The 18,513-nt window shown below is 38.5% G+C and overlaps 2 long non-coding RNA genes across 2 annotated transcripts; both read left to right on the top strand.

The window, feature by feature from the left end:
- Positions 1-10,318: 10,318 nt before the first annotated feature.
- Positions 10,319-11,010, top strand: LOC130076573 (uncharacterized). Its single transcript, XR_008805665.1, has 3 exons — positions 10,319-10,427; positions 10,613-10,673; positions 10,816-11,010. It is a non-coding gene; the product is annotated as an uncharacterized LOC130076573 (long non-coding RNA).
- Positions 11,011-17,761: 6,751 nt separating this feature from the next.
- LOC130076574 (uncharacterized) lies at positions 17,762-18,513 on the top strand. The gene is made up of 3 exons (XR_008805666.1): positions 17,762-17,805; positions 17,985-18,045; positions 18,200-18,513. It is a non-coding gene; the product is annotated as an uncharacterized LOC130076574 (long non-coding RNA).

The following is an 18,513-nucleotide window of genomic DNA, read 5'->3' as shown; positions in this document are numbered from 1 at the left end:
ATAATAAATTTCTCAAGTATCAATACATTGCACTTTTAGAACAGCCAAACAAACATAAATGGTAACACAAACTCCCAGTCCCTTAAAAATTGACCTTCCCAAGAGGGAGTAGTTTCCCTGATCTCTTCAGGGCCTGGACCTTTAATTAACCCTTATATGAAGTAGTTAATGCTTATATGCATCTTATATGCATCTTATAAGGTCTTATAAGTGTCTTATTGACTGTTAATTACTGCTTATTACAAGCACCTTAAAATAAAGTGTTACCCAAAAAAGTCACACTAGATTTTTGTTAAGGCTGAAGTTGTTGTTCGCTGATGCTGTTTTCCACTGGATCACTGAAATTAGTGAGCTGAACTTAAGAACCAGATCAGTCTGATTGTGAACGAACCATTTAGACTGCTTTAGTGACGTGGATGGAATAATTCAATGGAATTTAAAAATAAAACATTAAGGAATGTTCACAAAATTGGACGTCACGTTAATGTATCCAAGGAGACAATGCAGCAAATGTGGCAAATTCTGGAGAAAAGGGCCTTTTATTTTGCATGTAACACAGAAGGTCCAACAGGTTTGGAATATAGCAGGAGTAATTATTTTAATAGTATTGTTTTTGGGTGAATTATTTAATTAAGACGACGTTGAGACTGCCAGAGGAACTCAAAGAAACTTTACTAAACCTCACCATAGCGGTTGTGTCACAACTGCGTCAAACGAGACTGATTGTGTAAATGAATTTCCCCTAAACATGATGTTTATGTGTGTTTTGCCTCAGTGCCAAACACAGATCTTTTATTAAGTTTTGTTAACACAGTTTAGAACATTTTTATAGGCTGAAATTTCTGAGCAGTTCTGAGAGATTCTGTCCTCTTCTTGGCTTGATCATTGACGTCTTGTGACTAAGTCAAAAAGCTTGTGATAATGCAAAGAAGCTTAGTGCTGGTAATCAGACGGTTGCTGCAGCTGCGTTCTGTCCGGTGAACATTAACATTAATGCATAAAGGTGCATTTTGTAGAAACGTTAGGTGATTTAATTGACCCTTCGCTAAGCCCCGCCCTCCCTAGTTACTGTTGCTACGCCTGTCAAGCTTTCGCGCCTGGCACGTCTATTACGGTTGGCTGTCGAAGTGGTGTCCGCAGAATAATATAAAATTCATAGACAATTGGAAAAGTTTTTGGGGCAAGCCTGATCTGTTGAAAAGAGATGGTATCCATCCCTCCTGGGCTGGTGCTGCTCTTCTCTCTAGTAATTTGGCTCATAGTCTTAGAGCTAAAACATGACAATCTGGGGCTCAGGTCAGGAAGCAGACAGACTGGCTAAACCGACCGTCTGCTAGCGGCCTCACGTCACCAAGGTCAGATAAATCCCATCACATAGAGCCTCTTTCACCTAGATATCATCATATAGAGACTGTGTCTGTTCCCCGAATTTGGAAATCCAAAAAACGTCAGGTTAAAAATTTAATTGATGTTCAACAAATCAAAAACAGATATAATACAGATGAGCAAATGATAAAGCTTGGGTTGCTGAATATTCGATCCCTTACTTCAAAATCTCTTATAGTTAATGATATGATTTCAGATTATAATCTTGATATGCTGTGTTTGACAGAAACCTGGCTAAAACCAAACGATTACATTATTTTAAATGAGTCAACCCCACAAGATTACAGTTATAAAAATGAACCTCGTCTGAAAGGCAAAGGGGGAGGTGTTGCTGTAATTTATAGTAATATTTTCAAAACCACTAAGAAATGTAGCTTTAAATATACTTCTTTTGAAGTATTGGTGCTTAATGTAAAAATATATAGTGTAAACGATAAATCACATTTGAGAATTCTGCTGGCTACTGTGTACAGGGCACCAGGGCACCATAAAGATTTTATCAAAGAATTTGCGGACTTTCTATCAGATTTAGTATTGGCTGCAGATAAAGTACTAATTGTTGGTGATTTTAATATACATGTAGATAATGAAAAAGATGCTTTGGGATCGGCATTTAAAGACATTGTAAACTCAATTGGAGTTAGACAACACGTGTCAGGACCTACTCATTGTCGTAATCATACTCTAGATCTAATATTATCACATGGAATAGATGTTGATGTCGTTGAAATTCTGCAGCAGAGCGATGACATCTCAGATCATTATCTAGTCTCATGTAAATTACATTTAGCCAAGGCTGCAAAGCCGACTCCGTGTTATAAATATGTTAGACCTATAACTTCTGCCACTAAAGATTGCTTTATCAATAATCTTCCTAATCAGTTTCATCATCTCAGCATCCCAGATAGCTTAGAAGAACTCGATATTGCAACAGAAACGTTTAACTCTCTCTTTTCCAGCACTTTAGACGCAGTTGCTCCGTTGCGCTTAAAGAAGATTAAAGAAAATAGTCCAACGCCGTGGTACAGCGAGCACACTCAGGCCCTAAAGAGAGCAGCCAGAAAAATGGAGCGCAACTGGAAGAAAACTAAACTAGAGGTATTTCGAATTTCGTGGAAAGAGAGCTCGATTGCTTACAGAGATGCTTTAAAAGCTGCTAGATCTGCTTATTTTTCAAACCTATTAGAAGAAAATAAACATAATCCTAGGTATTTATTTGAAACAGTGGCTAATCTAACGAAAAAGAAAGCTTCAAGCTCAGAAGTGTCAAAGCAACACGGCAGTGATGACTTTATAAACTTCTTCATTTATAAGATTGATAATATCAGGGACAAAATTATAACTATGCAACCGTCTACCACAGTATCGCATCAGGAAGTGCATTGTAGTCTCCCTGAGGAAAAATTTGATTTATTTGTTGCTATAGGAGAGGAAGAATTCTGCAAACTCGTTAATTCATCTAAATCGACAACTTGTATGTTAGATCCTATACCGACTAAGCTACTGAAAGAGATGTTTCCAGAGGTCATATATCCTCTTCTTAATATCATTAATTCATCTTTGTCTCTAGGATACGTACCAAAAACCTTTAAACTGGCTATGATAAAACCGCTTGTTAAAAAACCACAACTTGATCCTACAGAATTAGTCAATTACAGGCCGATCTCGAATCTGCCTTTTTTTGTCAAAGATATTAGAAAAAGCAGTATCTTCACAACTATGTTCCTTTCTAGAAAGAAATGATATCTGCGAGGATTTTCAGTCCGGATTTAGACCGTACCATAGCACTGAGACCGCTCTCATTAGAGTCACAAATGATTTGCTCTTATCATCCGATCGTGGTTGTATCTCTCTATTAGTGTTACTCGATCTTAGTGCTGCATTTGACACCATTGACCACAATATTCTTTTAAATAGACTAGAAAACTATGTTGGCATTAGTGGAATTGCATTAGCATGGTTTAAATCATACTTAACTGACCGTTATCAGTTTGTAACAGTAAATGAAGAGATGTCTTATCGATCACAAGTTCAGTATGGCGTACCACAAGGCTCAGTACTAGGACCGCTGCTGTTCACTCTGTACATGCTACCATTAGGAGATATCATTAGGAAACATGGAGTTAGCTTTCACTGTTATGCCGATGATACTCAGCTGTATATTTCTTCAAAACCCAACGAAACTTACCAATTCACAAAATTAACGGAATGCATAGCTGATATAAAAAATTGGATGACTAGTAATTTCCTACTACTAAATTCTGAAAAGACAGAGATTCTAATTATTGGACAAAAAACTTCCACACGTAATAACCCAGAATACTGTCTAACACTTAATGGCTGCTCTGTCAAGTCTTCGTCGTCGGTTAGGAACCTGGGTGTGCTATTTGATACCAACCTTTCTTTTGAAAGCCACGTGTCTAGTATCTGTAAAACTGCATTTTTCCATCTTAAAAATATATCTAAATTACGCCATATGCTCTCATTGGGAAATGCGGAACAATTAGTCCATGCGTTCATGACCTCAAGGCTAGATTATTGTAATGCTCTACTGGGTGGTTGCCCTGCACGCTTAATAAACAAACTACAGCTAGTTCAAAACGCCGCAGCTCGAGTTCTTACCAGAACCAGGAAATATGACCATATTAGCCCGGTTCTGTCAACACTGCATTGGCTCCCTATTAAACATCGTATAAATTTTAAAATATTGTTGATTACCTACAAAGCACTAAATGGTTTAGCTCCGCAGTACTTGAGCGAGCTCTTAACGCATTATAGTCCTTCACGTCTATTGCGATCTCAAAATTCCGGCCAGTTGATAATACCTAGAATATCTAAATCGACTGCTGGCGGTAGATCCTTTTCCTATTTAGCACCAAAACTTTGGAACAGTCTTCCTACCATTGTCCGGGAAGCAGACACACTCTGTCAGTTCAAAGCTAGACTAAAAACACATCTCTTTGACCTAGCATACACATAATACATTATAGACTTCTATAAATTCAATGTTAGGCTGCATAGATTAGGTCAGCCGGAACTGGGAACACTTCCCTTAAATCTTGATGTACTCGCTACATCATAAGAAGAATGGCATCTACGCTAATATTAGTGTCTTTGTTTATCCCGAGGTTTTCCCGCAGCCTGCCGGATCCAGGCCGTGTCCAGATCTGACAAAGGAGATTCGCCTGGACCCGATGACAATGCAGTGCTGAAGTATCCACTATCCTCTCCCTATGGAGGATCCCTTTCCCACTCTACAGATAAAGCGTTGTGAATTCCGGCTCGCGTACCCCGAAGTGATAAAATAAAACAAAATTCTGTATCAAAATTTATAGGCAAGAAAAGTAGTTTGTTTAGGCTGGGTTGTATGAATTACAAACCTGCGCACATATTTTAAAAAGCACATAACTATAGAATTCTGAATGAGCATGTGAACGCCGTCAGTGTTAATCACAGGTTCGCGTTTAAAGTCTGATCATTTCGACGGAGGTGAATCAATCAAAGTTAACTTTAGCTGGAAGTAACATTATTCAAGAACCGCTATAACGCCAAAACAATCTGTTACCTTAAATTATATGTTTATCTCTGTAAAGCTGCTTTGAAACAATTCATTGTTAAAAGCGCTATATAAATGAAGATGACTTGACTTGACTTACAGTGTGTATGCACCGGTGTCAGACATTCCCAATGAGATAATTAGTAATTTTTGGCGAACATGTGAAATATGAGAGAGCAAGACAAAAGGGACTGCAGTATGCATTCGAGGGATATATATCCACGACAAAATATGCAACCGATTAGAGAATAATTTCATAAAAATTGAAGCTAAAGCCTATAGTCCCAGCGCAAACAGCAACCGCCTCATACGCTGATCATTCAAATGGGAAACACACAAATTGAGGAACAGCTATGTTCGTGCACAGCAGGGTAAGTGAAATGTGAAAATAATCTAATAATTATAAATCAAACAGTTTATCCAGATTTATCCATAAATCTTGTGGAATAACACTAACACCGGGAGTTAGTGTTAGTGTAAAGTTAACGTTACTCAGTCAGGGGTAGTAGGCCGTCGATTAACAAAATGCTTAAATATATTTTAAAGTATGTCAGTGAGCCTCCGTCTTGTCTTTAATCGTCTTATTTTACATTAAAATATATGCATTATGACCAAAGAACCGTCATTATTTCCAACTTCCAAGCAATAGGTGTTTTTGTTAATCCTGTCGACATAGTTGCTTGATCCACGCCCATTATTTCTCCCCTTGGCTTTTAGATTTTTCGGGAAGGAAAACAATTCCAAACTTTTAGGATACCGGCCCGGGTATCAGATTTGCACAATCCATACGCATAACGCTCCTCACTCGAAAGCTTGCCAGACCTCCCGCGCCTACGGTTGCTAAGATACGATTGGCCAGTGGCGGTTTTCGGGCGTGGCTTAGCGAAGGGTCAATTACGTATGGTGCGCTACTAAGCGGGCCCCACAGCCTATACTTCGCCATGCTGAAATTATGTGACCCGCATTGTTTTACTGGCTGCATTTACATTACATGGTTCTTCAAATTAATTAATTCAGATTTTTTTCCTCCCATCTGGCACAAATCGGTCATTGTAAATGCGGCCACTGTCTGAACGTCAGAGAGAATCCTCGCACTCATTGGCTGCCGCCTCTGTAGATATGCTAGTACAGTGTCCTAGTGTATTTGGTAATGTGAGAGCGTAAATTTGTCAAATAAAAGGCAAGTTTTATTGCACTTTACCAGCGGAGACAACAGTACCTGTACGCCCAAAGAAGCAGAAAAGCTCTTAAGACTGAAGACAGAAAAACAAGCAATGTTCTACTTTTTTTAAAAGTGTCACCGGCCCACCGGTGGGCCCAAATCCATTACATTTTTAAAACAGTAATATCCTATACTAAACCTAAACTAATCTTGACAAACTATATATCATTTGAAAGCTTACAATCTCTAGTTTCCATATTTGGTGATTGATTTTACAGAGGAGTAATTTATCAATTTGCAACAAGAATATTTTCATACTCCTAAGGCGTGTTCAGACCTTTATTTTGAAATAGTGATGAACATGAAAAATCATGAAAGAAGGGTAGAAACCTCAGTTTGTTTTCATGCCAAGAGTTCAAAAGATAGCATCCATTCAATTATTTTAGAAAAAAAGGTCAGATTTTTTTTTTTTTTATATATAAAGAAAAAAATGATAGATTCACCATTTGTTGCAGGAAGCTATAACGCACATGCCTGTTATTTTTACGTGTTCCTTAGAGGTGGAATTCATATCAAAATCTGCCAAACTTCTCATATTACTTCTGAATAGGATGTCTATTTCATAAATTGTATGAAAATTGTGGAAATAATGGTTCAGATCACTCAAAACACATGGAAAAGGAGGCGCCCTTATATGGGCAGTAATGGAGTCTGGTTGTGATCTAGGGAAAAGTTTTGGTACTGCGCCCAAACAAAATCTCACTGAAAGCTCATTTTTTGAGATATCAACCTAAAATTTGAAACACAACTTGTTCAGATTTTTGGCTTTGATTTTTTTGCAGTTTTAGAGTCGCCCAGGTTTTGAAAATATATATTTTATATAAAAAAAGAATAATTACATTTTTTACATTGTACATTTTCATAAACTCAAACTTCTATAACTTTTTTTATGTTTCACTTTCTCAATTTATTTCACTTCTACAAAAATCTGCTAAATGTCTTCTTTAAAACAAGACCAATCTTACGTCTATATTCCAAAGCATTCTTGAATTACAACCATTTCAGTTCGAAATGTGCATTTTCATGTATATTCAAAAAAAGGGGGGTGACACTTAAGGGGTGTACTATATTTATAAAATTCACCATTCTATTTGCAAAATGATGTTGCATGTCAAATGTATTATTAAAACGCTAAAATATGCATCTCTGTTAATATTTTTAGCAGTTTATACTTCTGTATAATCGTGCATTTTGTTTTAGAGACCTTTACATCATAAATGGAGTTTATAGTTCATTGTCCTTTATTTATAACTTCTACCATTCATGTAGGGGCTTATACATGTGATTATGTCAGATGATATCATCCATGTAGAAAATTACATTTCTGACAGTTTCACATCCTCAGTCATCGTTGACGTCTTTTGGGTTGGTGAAGTATCTGTCTGAGCTGCTAAACCTGTTTGCTCTGGTCATATGAACTGTTACTCATGCAATACCAAAGACCATGGTAAAATCTAAATATCCATCATTATGGATAAAAAGTCAGATGTCATGCCGCTGACATCTTACAACAATGAACAATGAAATTCTAAAAACAATTTTTGTTTTCTATCATTGAAGTATGTGATACATGCCATTGATCACGTAGGCCAGTGGTTTTCTTAAAATCTATTCTATTTTCTATGTCTATTCTGGTCTTTATGTTACAGGCAATGTCTGTATTTGGTATCTGAGAGGGTCTGACCCGTGTATGGAATGCAGTAACAGTGTTTACTCATTTAGCCCATCTTCCAGAGAATAAACTTGTTCTGTAATTAATTAATTCGCTCATACAACCAAACTAAACAAGAGTTATATTTTGTAGAAAGAGAATTGTCAGTTTGAACTTTATTCTGCTCTTCTCATCATAGCTGAATGAGACATGTAAAGACAACTGTGGTCATGAAGGTCAATAATACACCAAATGTATCCACTAACACATATGCCTCCTTAGCATGTCTATTTATTTTTAGGATTTATAGCACAATTTGTTACTATATCAGTGTTTCCCCTCGGTTACCCGTAAGCCAATCACATAACGTCTGGTTATGACGTGTGTTATTCGCCAGCTCAGCCGCATCGAACTTCCACTGTACACACATGTATGATGTGAAAACAAAACCATCGAGCGAAATACCGGAGTGAACATGGCTGACCGAGTTTTGCTGCCTCCTTAACCTGATCCTCCATGAGTGCAACCAAGGGGGACACAATCACAACTATCGCCTTGCCGGCCTTTGGCCTGCCCAGTTTCTCGCTGACGATCGGTAATAGTTGATAAATTAAACTTTTCCCAAAACCTGTCGGGAGTAGGGCCACAACATCACCTCCATTCAAAATGTTTAACAAACACTCTTCTTGTTCGGGCTTCAGTTTGCAAATGCCACAACAGAGCGAATTGCATCCTGTATCTCCATATCCGCGGTCGTTTTCGATTTCCCTAACCTAAAATACAATCTTAAACTCGGTGCTTAGGACTCGGTAGCTCGGTGCTAAACTCGGTTCTACGTCACGGCTCTCAGCCCGCCCTCTGTTCGTTGATTGGCCGGCTGTTTCCAGGTCGGAGGAAAACTGAGAGACATGTCGATGTCTCAGACTGAGTACAGAAACGAACTGAAATAGAGTGGAGGTACGAAGTCTGACGCAGTCAGGCTAACATTACAATGTCATGAGAACATGAACTTAAACAAACGTGAATGACGCGGCTCGGGACAGTTGGGCCAGTGCCGCATCGTCACGAAAGTTTAACCCTTGCTAATGTGAATGTTCCAGTGCAAGAAGAAGCAAGAGTCACTTTGTTGAACTCGCTCCAGGCAGGCTAGGCGAGCGGTTCCTGGCAGGTCACAAACATTCATCTCCTGCAAGCCTTCTGTTTCTCCCAGACCTCTACGATCAGGTGTTGAGGTCTTGGGGGAAATCTTTTTCTGCCTGTATGTTCCCACCCAGCAAGTCCAACTGCGCTAACGTTACAGGGTTGGAGGAACATGGTGAAGATGCCCTGGATGGAGGAATCATTAGCTGGTTACCTCTCATCCCGCGAGGCTCCCACTTTGCCCTTAAAGCCTTGTCAGTTTACATCTGAACTTGTGGGCAAAGCGGTAGTGGGCCAACCTGGTGGTGTTGCAGGCGTACCAAGATGCACGTCCTGATTTTGCCGAGTTAGACACGTTCCTGGGTCAACATATTTTGTTGATCCAGGAACAGCATTCCTGTCCAAAAATGTTGTCCTAACCCTATCCCTCCCCTAAACCTAACCTTACCCATAAGTTATCCCTAAAAATCAGAGGGAAATGATAGGTGAATAACACTGAAGCAGAATCACCAAACCCTGGTTGTAAGCCTAAACTTGGAATAAACTGTAAACTTGTCCCTTAAATCGATTATCCGATTGGTTGATAGGAAGTTCCAGGAACATGTTGTACTTGGTGAAATCAGCTGCCAAGCTGACCCTTTGAGGGACGCTGGTGTCGGGACACAGTCGCAGAGTCCACCGCACCACCGACCTTGCCCCAAGAACTTGCCACATATGTTTTGAACTAGATTTCCAAGAGATTTTTCCTTTTCTTGATACCTTTTTTTAAATAACCCTATTAACCATTTATAGGCTTATTTACATCTCAGGTTTTATGGTGTATTTGTTACACAACATTAGTTCATATAAATGTCAGGCGTTAAACGTATTCAAATAGCTATTTAAACAATTTGACAAATAATGCATTCAGTTGTGAGTTTGCAGTGTATTATACAGTATAAAAAACAGTGAGCCATCAAGTTCCCTCAAGCTGTTTTGAGCACTATGTGTATAAAATATAAAGTCAAAGGCCATAATTTCACACTTGGATTTGAGATTTACAGTAGGCCTACAGTAAATCCTGTAAATAAGTTAAATAGAGTACGCTTCAGTTCTGAGCCTTTTACAAGCTAAACACGTAGCAGACAATGTGATTTGTCTGAACAATGCATTGGGACAGCAGTGCTGCATGATTTACCGTCTTGTTTGGATTACTACACACTGAAGGGACAGCTTTATGTCCCATTGGGGATGAAGAGGATTAAGAAAATAAGTAAGATTTTAGAAGGGATTATGCAAGGCATTTTGAAAGTTTTGGTACAGACCCGGAAGTGTCACAAATGTTGACTTATTGTCACGTCATCTACATGGGAATTCACTGGACCAAGCCCTGGTTTATTCACATCCATCCAGTATTTAAGCCACATTATCACAGATGCCAGAGCAATACAGACTGTGACATTACAATAACTGGACGAGAACATCAGCGCAAGGTAACTCACTCATCTCTTGAGTTATGCTATATGTATGGCTTTTAAATCTATCTATATTACTGGTAACTGAATAATCACTGAATACAAGCAAGCTAAATGTGTTAAAAATAAAAAATAAAAATATTATTCTGTGGTAAACAATATCTAGAGAATAAATGCTTCAGATTGACGCTTTTGTTTTGTAGGATGAAGTCAATACAGGCAATGTTACTGATGCTTTTTGTTGCATCTGTCTTTTCAAAACCAGTAAGTCAGTTATCTGTTTTCCTTAAAAAAATTATTTTTATAAACGGTATATAAAAGTTACTTTTATTGCTACTTCAGTTTCTTTCAAATGCATTCATTTCTTTTAATAATAATACTTTTTTTCAACTGTTTGAATCCCCAGTTTCCTTTGCGCAGAGGATTTGATTCATCAGACTCAAGATCCAGTTCCAGCGAGGATTCAAACTCTGAATCTGAATCAAATGAGTCTAAATCAAGGGAATCTGATTCTTCTGAGGAAGTTATTGTGCCACGCACAATCCCTCCAACTAGAAGAACAACAAATCCGCCGACCACTGTCAGCACAACAGGACCCACAATCGCCCCGGTGTCATAACCCACAAACTGTTACGCTGAATGTGACCAGTCTTAACACGACCTGTGGAAAGGGTGATGATAACAACGGATAATAACTTGCAATATTGCTATTTAATCATATTTTTTAACAAAAGTAATGTCCAAATAACAGTATAGCCTACAATTGATTTTTATTGATTGATTGATTGATTGACAATTGATTATAGTTTACAGTATAAAATCATGTTTATGCATTGACAATGAAGGTATTGATATTAATGAATAATGTAACTAATTAAGATTAAAATTGCATGTCCATATTATGATTTTAAGTGTTCTTTTTTTTTCAATTTAAGAAAAAAATGATTATGTAAGAAAAATAGGGGGTTTAATGTCGGTAGTATATTGAAAATACGATTTCATATCAGCATATTAATATGTGAAATCAGTAACTTTTCTTGAACCTTTTTCAGTAACCAAAGGAAATAATAATAATAGTACACAAGTATTATTATTATTATTATCAGTAGTTGTAGTAGTATTAATATAGCATTAGTGTAAATTACATGAAACCTTATATGATTTTTTTCTTATTCAATAATGCACAATTCACAGGAATTTTTGTGTGTGTGGTCAAAATAAGTAAGGTTAACGGCACCATCCTAGCATCATGGTTGGGGAAAGTTTCTTTTAAGGACGAGCTAGGAAGGCATGGTACGACAAGATCGATTCCGAAGCAAAAGAAGATCATTTATAAACAATAATTGTGCAATCTGTGCAAAGTACATATTCAAATTAAAAATAAATACATTTAAAAACTAATGTTTGCTGGGCAAACACAAAGGAAAATGGCTAGAGCAGCCAAAACCTACAGTAGCGCTAAAGTACTTTTGGATTCTTGCAGCCTCCCCGCCTCCCTTAACCAAACCAACACTCTGGTTAAATAAGTGATTTCCCGCCAAACAGATATGAGGGCAACCATTTTAGCAAGGTAACCATATTCCAACAATGCACATTCATATTAATGACATCAAAACAATAACTTATTTTTGCCTAGCCAAATAAATACACTAAGCACAGTATTAACCAAAGTAAACTATTACAATAATAAACATACATTCAACACATAAACATCAAAACTATAACATGTGAAGCACCAGGGTTACATAAAATGGTATGACCACTGCCATTATAGGTTACGCGCACTACCGGAATGAACCAGGACACAGCAGAAATCAACAGGTAAGCAAAGAACGATACAAACGCTAAATCATATGATATTGACTGACCAATAAACACTCTGTAAAAACCACTAGACTCCTTATAATTACACTTGAGTGAGTAACACCTGATAAACAGTAAAAGAAATGAAACTTACAGGGTTTGTTTGTACGAGAAAACATGGCGGAAGGTAGTGACAGTGCTCTGGAGATTTTTCAGCCTTCTAAGAGGACCAAATCTGAGATGTGGTCATATTTTGCCCTTTACAAAAGTCCTGGGGGAAACTTAATCGAGGATGGTCACCCTGTCTGCAGAACATGCAAAAAGAAAGTCGCTGCACAAAGGCAAAACACTTGAAACGTTTACCTCAATACCAAAACTAAGTTGGGGAAATAATTGGACACAAAATATTGTAATTTTCACAATTGTATTTTTATCAAATAAAATGTTCTCACTTGTAATTACCGTGAAGCTTCCGCAAAGAAAAGTTTGCAGCATGTGGCTTTTGTCACAGTTGGTTTTCGGTTTGGTTTGTGTTCATGTCTTTTATTTTGTATTCATGCTCTTAATATGTCTACATTGAAGGGGGAGGATTCTGGAATCCTGCTGCTTCGATGTATATCTAACGAGTGATTATTATCAAGGTATTAATCAATATTTTTCCTTTTAAATATCAAATGTTTTGAATGACTGAGATTTGGGTCGCCCAGCAACCCAAATCTGCGACCTGGAAGGTCACGACGTGCCTAACTTCAGGGTCCGAGTGTCAGCTGCATAATCGATGGAATATGCTTCAGTCTATCTGTATATGTGTGGAAAATTACTATGTTTATCTATTTCTTAGCCAATCAGAATCATTTAACCTGAAGCAAGGACGTAGCTTGTCAATGGAAATCATAGATGTGGTTGATGTGCTCATTGTGCCAACACTATAGACACTAAAACATGCAGTAACTCACATTAAAATATAACATTAAAGAATTTATAAATTGTCTATCTACCCATGTCATTTATGTGCTTTTATGCCCTTGTGGCTTGATGTATGCTGGACAAACAAAACGCAACCTTAAGTTGAGAATCGCAGAACATAAGGCAGCCATCAGAAACAATAACCTTGGCAATGCTCTTGCTTAACATTATACAGAGAAGAATCTAGTTCTGCTGCCTCCCTCAGGTTTATTGGTCTTGAGAGGGTATTGCCAAACCCTAGAGGTGGTAACAATTAAACAGCTCTTGAGAAGAGAAGCTTTTTGGATCAATGAACTGTCTACTGTTGAACCCTATTGCATGAAGTAATCATAGGATTTGAGCTGTTTTCTATAAATATGGGTTATAGGGTATTGACTATTAGCCTCACTGCAGTGCATGTATCAGTAACTGGACATATTGATGATGTATATCTGTAACGTATGTATATATTTTTCTACAAAACGTTTTGCTCGTGTCGGGCTTTCGATGATGATAATTATGTATATATTTGATGATGATAATTGTGTATTGTGTTGATACATTTGAGGATGTGAATCATGTATTCAATTTTCTTAACTGGGTATTTATGGGAAAGAGTTGGATATTGGCATTTAGAATATTATGACGCTATATGTGAAACGCGTTGTTCCCTCTGAATAAAGTAAAGTCAATAGTGTGCGGTAGAGTGTTCTTATTATTATTGTCAGGCTTATTTAAATCTCAGGTTTTATGCTGTATTTATGTTACACAACATTAGTTCATATAAATGTCAGGCATTAAAAATGTATCAAATGGCTATTTATTAAGTAATTTGACAACATTTACATTTACATTTAGCTGACGCTTTTATCCAAAGCGACTTACAATTGCTATATATGTCAGAGGTCGCACGCCTCTGGAGCAACTAGGGGTTAAGTGTCTTGCTCAGGACACATTGGTGTCTCACAGTGGATTCGAACCCGGGTCTCTCACACCAAAGGCATGTGTCTTATCCACTGCGCCATCACCACCCCTACCACCCGACAATTTGCAGTATGTGTACAGTATAAAAACCAGTGATCCATCAAGTTCCCTCAAGCTGTGTTTCGAGCACTATGTGTAAAAAATATAAAGTCAAAGGCCATAATTTCACACGCGTGGGATGTACAGGACAGTAAATCCTGTACATAAGTTAAATAGAGTACGCTTAAAGGGATAGTTCACTTTGAAATAAATTTTTGGTATGTTTTAGCTTACCTCAAGGGCATCCAAGATGTAGGTCTCTTTGTTTCCGCAGAAGTTTCAATTTTGATATTTTTAGGTCAAACCGTTCTTGTCTGTCAGTCATATAATGCAGGTCTATGGTCACCACCTCAAAGAGCATGCACAGAGAAGTCCAAATTAAACATGATTTAATGACTCGTAAATGTAAGTACACATTGATGGCCTAAGACAGCGGTCCCCAACCTTTTTTGCGCCACGGACCGGTTTAATATCAGACCATATTTTCACGGACCGGCCTTTAAGTTGTGGTGGATAAATACAACAAAATAAAACACGACCGGCATAAAAACTGGGGTATATTTTAAATATATATAATAAACGTGAATTCAATGTGTAGGCCTACTTGCAACTTTATTAGCAGCGTCTTCGTAACATCGCGCCAACAACACAACATGAGTAACATCCTCTCTGCCCCCTAACGCTCTCTGGTCGCTGTGGTAACGTTTATACATGCCTTCAAAATAAGATACACCACAAAAACAAATATAAAGGGCATGAAAAATACAACTCACTATAACGCTGAATTAGTGGAAGCCCTGAGCCTGTTTCTCTCTAACGAGACGGTCCCATCTAGGGCTAATGGGAGACAAGGACACCCGAAGTGTTTTGCTTATGTCCAGTCTACTCCGTAGTTTGGTTTTGGTTGCTGTCACTGCCGAAAACCCCGCTTCACACAGATAGGATGTCGGAAATGGCAACAGGGTTTTCAGTGCTGTTGTGGCGATCTCAGGGTATTCTGCCATGACTTTTATCCAGAACACCGGCAGAGTTGTTGCCTCGAACATACTTTTAAGGCCGCCGTCACTTGCGATCTCCAGCAGTTGATCTTCTTCTTGCACAGACATGCTGGATTCACCTGGTTTGTTGACAAATGGGTCGCGAATCCATTCCTTGGCAGTTCGTGGGTCTTTTGTGGTTGGGATGTAGCGCTCAAACTCTTTTAAAAGCGAAGACAGGTGATTGTGCACCAGCTGGGAGAATGAAGGCTCGGGCTCCGTCTCTTTCAAAATCCCCGCCAATGTTGGAAACATGTCAAATATACCTCTGTTCACGCGCCGTCCCCATAAATCAAGTTTGGCTTTAAATGCAGCTACTTTATATGCCAACTTGAAGACTGTTGTCATTTTCCCCTGAAGTGACAGATTGAGTTCATTGAGCAGGTTGAATATGTCGCATAAGTAAGCGGGGTTTACGACCCATTCCTCGTCACTGAAATGTGCTGCCAGCGGTGACTTTTTTTCTGAGAGAAATTTCTGCAGCGGCTCTCGTAATTCAAACACTCTGGCCAGCGATCTCCCTCGGGATAACCATCTTATTTCTGTATATAAGAGAAGGCGTCTGTGCTCCCCGTCCATCTCCTCACAAAGCTGCTCGAACAGACGCGAGTTAAGGGCGTGTGCTTTGATGTGGTTAATAACTTTAACAGCATCATTCAATACACCGTTAAGTTCCGGTGGCATTTTTCGGCTAGCCAGCATTTCCCTGTGAATGACACAATGCGTAGACTCACATTCAGGTGCAACCTCTTTAATCCGAGCAGTTAAACCAGACAGCCGTCCAGTCATGGCAGCAGCTCCGTCTGTGCATACGCCAACACAAAAAGACCATTTCAGTTTTCCTGATATATAGTCATCCAGCGACTTGAATAGTTCTGCGGCTGTGGTTTTGGTTGGCAACGATAGTGCACATAACATATCCTCATGCACATCCTCGTGATAAAGATATCGCACATAAACAAGCAGTATTGGCTTGTTGTCAATATCTGTAGACTCGTCAACCTGGAGTGCATACCACGGTGATGTATTTATCCTCTCCAACAATTGTGTTTCAATGTCATCTGCTATTTCGTCAATGCGCCGAGTGACGGTGCTAGCCGAAAGAGGCACCTGTGCTATCTTTTTAACCGCAGCGTCTCCTAGAAGTTCACGGCAAATGTCTTTTGTGGCGGGGAGGATCAATTCTTCACCAATAGTGAATGGTTTCTTAGCCTTAGCAATACGGTTAGCCACCAAGTATAATGCTCACAGTGCACTCGCATTTATTGATGTGGTGGCCCTCAGTAATTGCTTCTGGCCTTCTTGTTCCATTTTTTTTCTTTCAAAATACTCAAAAGGCTTGTCTTTTAATGCGAAGCAGTTTTGAAGGCTTCATTGCCTCATTAGAGAGCTGGTTGCCACATATTATGCAGAGCGGGCTTGGTGCGTGTTTATCACCTGTTGCGATAAATCCATATTTCAAGTAGGACTCCTGGTATTGTCTGTTAAATGCAGCTTTCTTTTTCTTGGAAGTCGTAGGCTCTTCTTCTATCTCCTCAATGGGCCGTTTCCCCTTCGCAAAGAAACTTTCCAGAGACGTTTGTTTTTTACTCATTTCGCTAGCTTGTGGGTTTATTTTTTAGCGGTAACGTATCAAGTGACCGAGACAAGCGTTGCTATCATAGGGTTGCTATGCGCCAAGAGTGAGTCATAGACAGATGTAACGGAGAGATTTTATTATTTTAAAATGTATTATTTTTCAAAATAACACATCGAGCAGACTCAGATAATAAATAAAACTGTAATGAAAGATAATGAAAAAAAGAATGTAAGTTATTTATTCTTTCTGTGCGGCCCGGTATCAAATGACCCACGGACCGGTACCGGTCCGCGGCCCGGGAGTTGGGGACCGTTGGCCTAAGACACGAAACAAGTGGTTTGTGTGAGAAAACTAACAGTATTTATATCGTTTTTACCTCTTGAGTCACATGATATAAATACTGTTCGTTTTCTCACACAAACCGCTCGTTTCGTGTCTCAGGCCATCAATGTGTACTTACATTTACGAGTCATTAAATCATGTTTAATTTGGACTTCTCTGTGCATGCTCTTTGAGGTGGTGACCATAGACCTGCATTATATGACTGACAGACAAGAACGGTTTGACCTAAAAATATCAAAATTGAAACTACTGCGGAAACAAAGAGACCTACATCTTGGATGCCCTTGAGGTAAGCTAAAACATATCAAAAATTAATTTCAAAGTGAACTATCCCTTTAAGTTCTGAGCCTTTTACAAGCTAAACACGTGGCAGACAATGTGATTTGTCTGAATAATGCATTAGGACAGCGGCGTTGCATGATTTTCCGTCTTGTTTGGATTACTACACACTGAGTGTAGAAGGGATTATGCAAGGCATTTTGAAAGTTTTGGTACAGACCCGGAAGTTGCACAAATGTTGACTTATTGTCACGTCATCTACATGGGAATTCACTGGATCAAGCCCTGGTTTATTCACATCCATCCAGTATTTAAGCCACATTATCACAGATGCCAGAGCAATACAGACTGTGACATTACAATAACTAGACGAGAGCATCAGCGCAAGGTAACTCACTCATCATCTCTTGAGTTATGCTTTATTTATGGCTTTGAATCTATCTATATTACTGGTAACTGAATAATCACTGAATTATTCAAGCAAAAAAAAACATTTTATTCTGTGGTAAACAATATTTCGAGAATAAATGTTTCACATTAATCTCTTTAAGTGCTTTTGTTTTGTAGGATGAAGTCAATACAGGCAATGCTACTGATGCTTTTTGTTGCATCTGTCTTTTCAAAACCAGTAAGTATCAGTTATCTGTTTTCTTTTACAATTTTATTTTTTACGATATTCTAATATATATATATAAATGTTACTTTATTGCTACTTCACTTTCTTTCAAAAGCGTTCAGTACTATTAATAATAATACTTTTTTTCAACTGTTTGAATCCCCAGTTTCCTTTGCGCAGAGGATTTGATTCATCAGACTCAAGATCCAGTTCCAGCGAGGATTCAAACTCTGAATCTGAATCAAATGAGTCTAAATCAAGGGAATCTGAATCAAATGAGTCTAAATCAAGGGAATCTGAATCTTCTGAGGATGTTATTGTGCCACGCACAATCCCTCCAACTAGAAGAACAACAAATCCGCCGACCACTGTCAGGACAACAAGACCCACAATCCCCACGACAGAAGACACCACAACCTGGGTTACGCAGAATATGACCAGTACTAACAAGACATGTGGAAGGCTTGATGATATCTGCGA

This window comes from Rhinichthys klamathensis, unplaced genomic scaffold (genome assembly GCF_029890125.1).
Source record: "Rhinichthys klamathensis goyatoka isolate OS25496 unplaced genomic scaffold, OSU_Roscu_1.1 h1tg000665l_1, whole genome shotgun sequence".
Classification (NCBI taxonomy): domain Eukaryota; kingdom Metazoa; phylum Chordata; class Actinopteri; order Cypriniformes; family Leuciscidae; genus Rhinichthys; species Rhinichthys klamathensis.
Note: the sequence above shows the minus strand (reverse complement) of the source record. Positions and strands in the feature narration are given on the sequence as shown.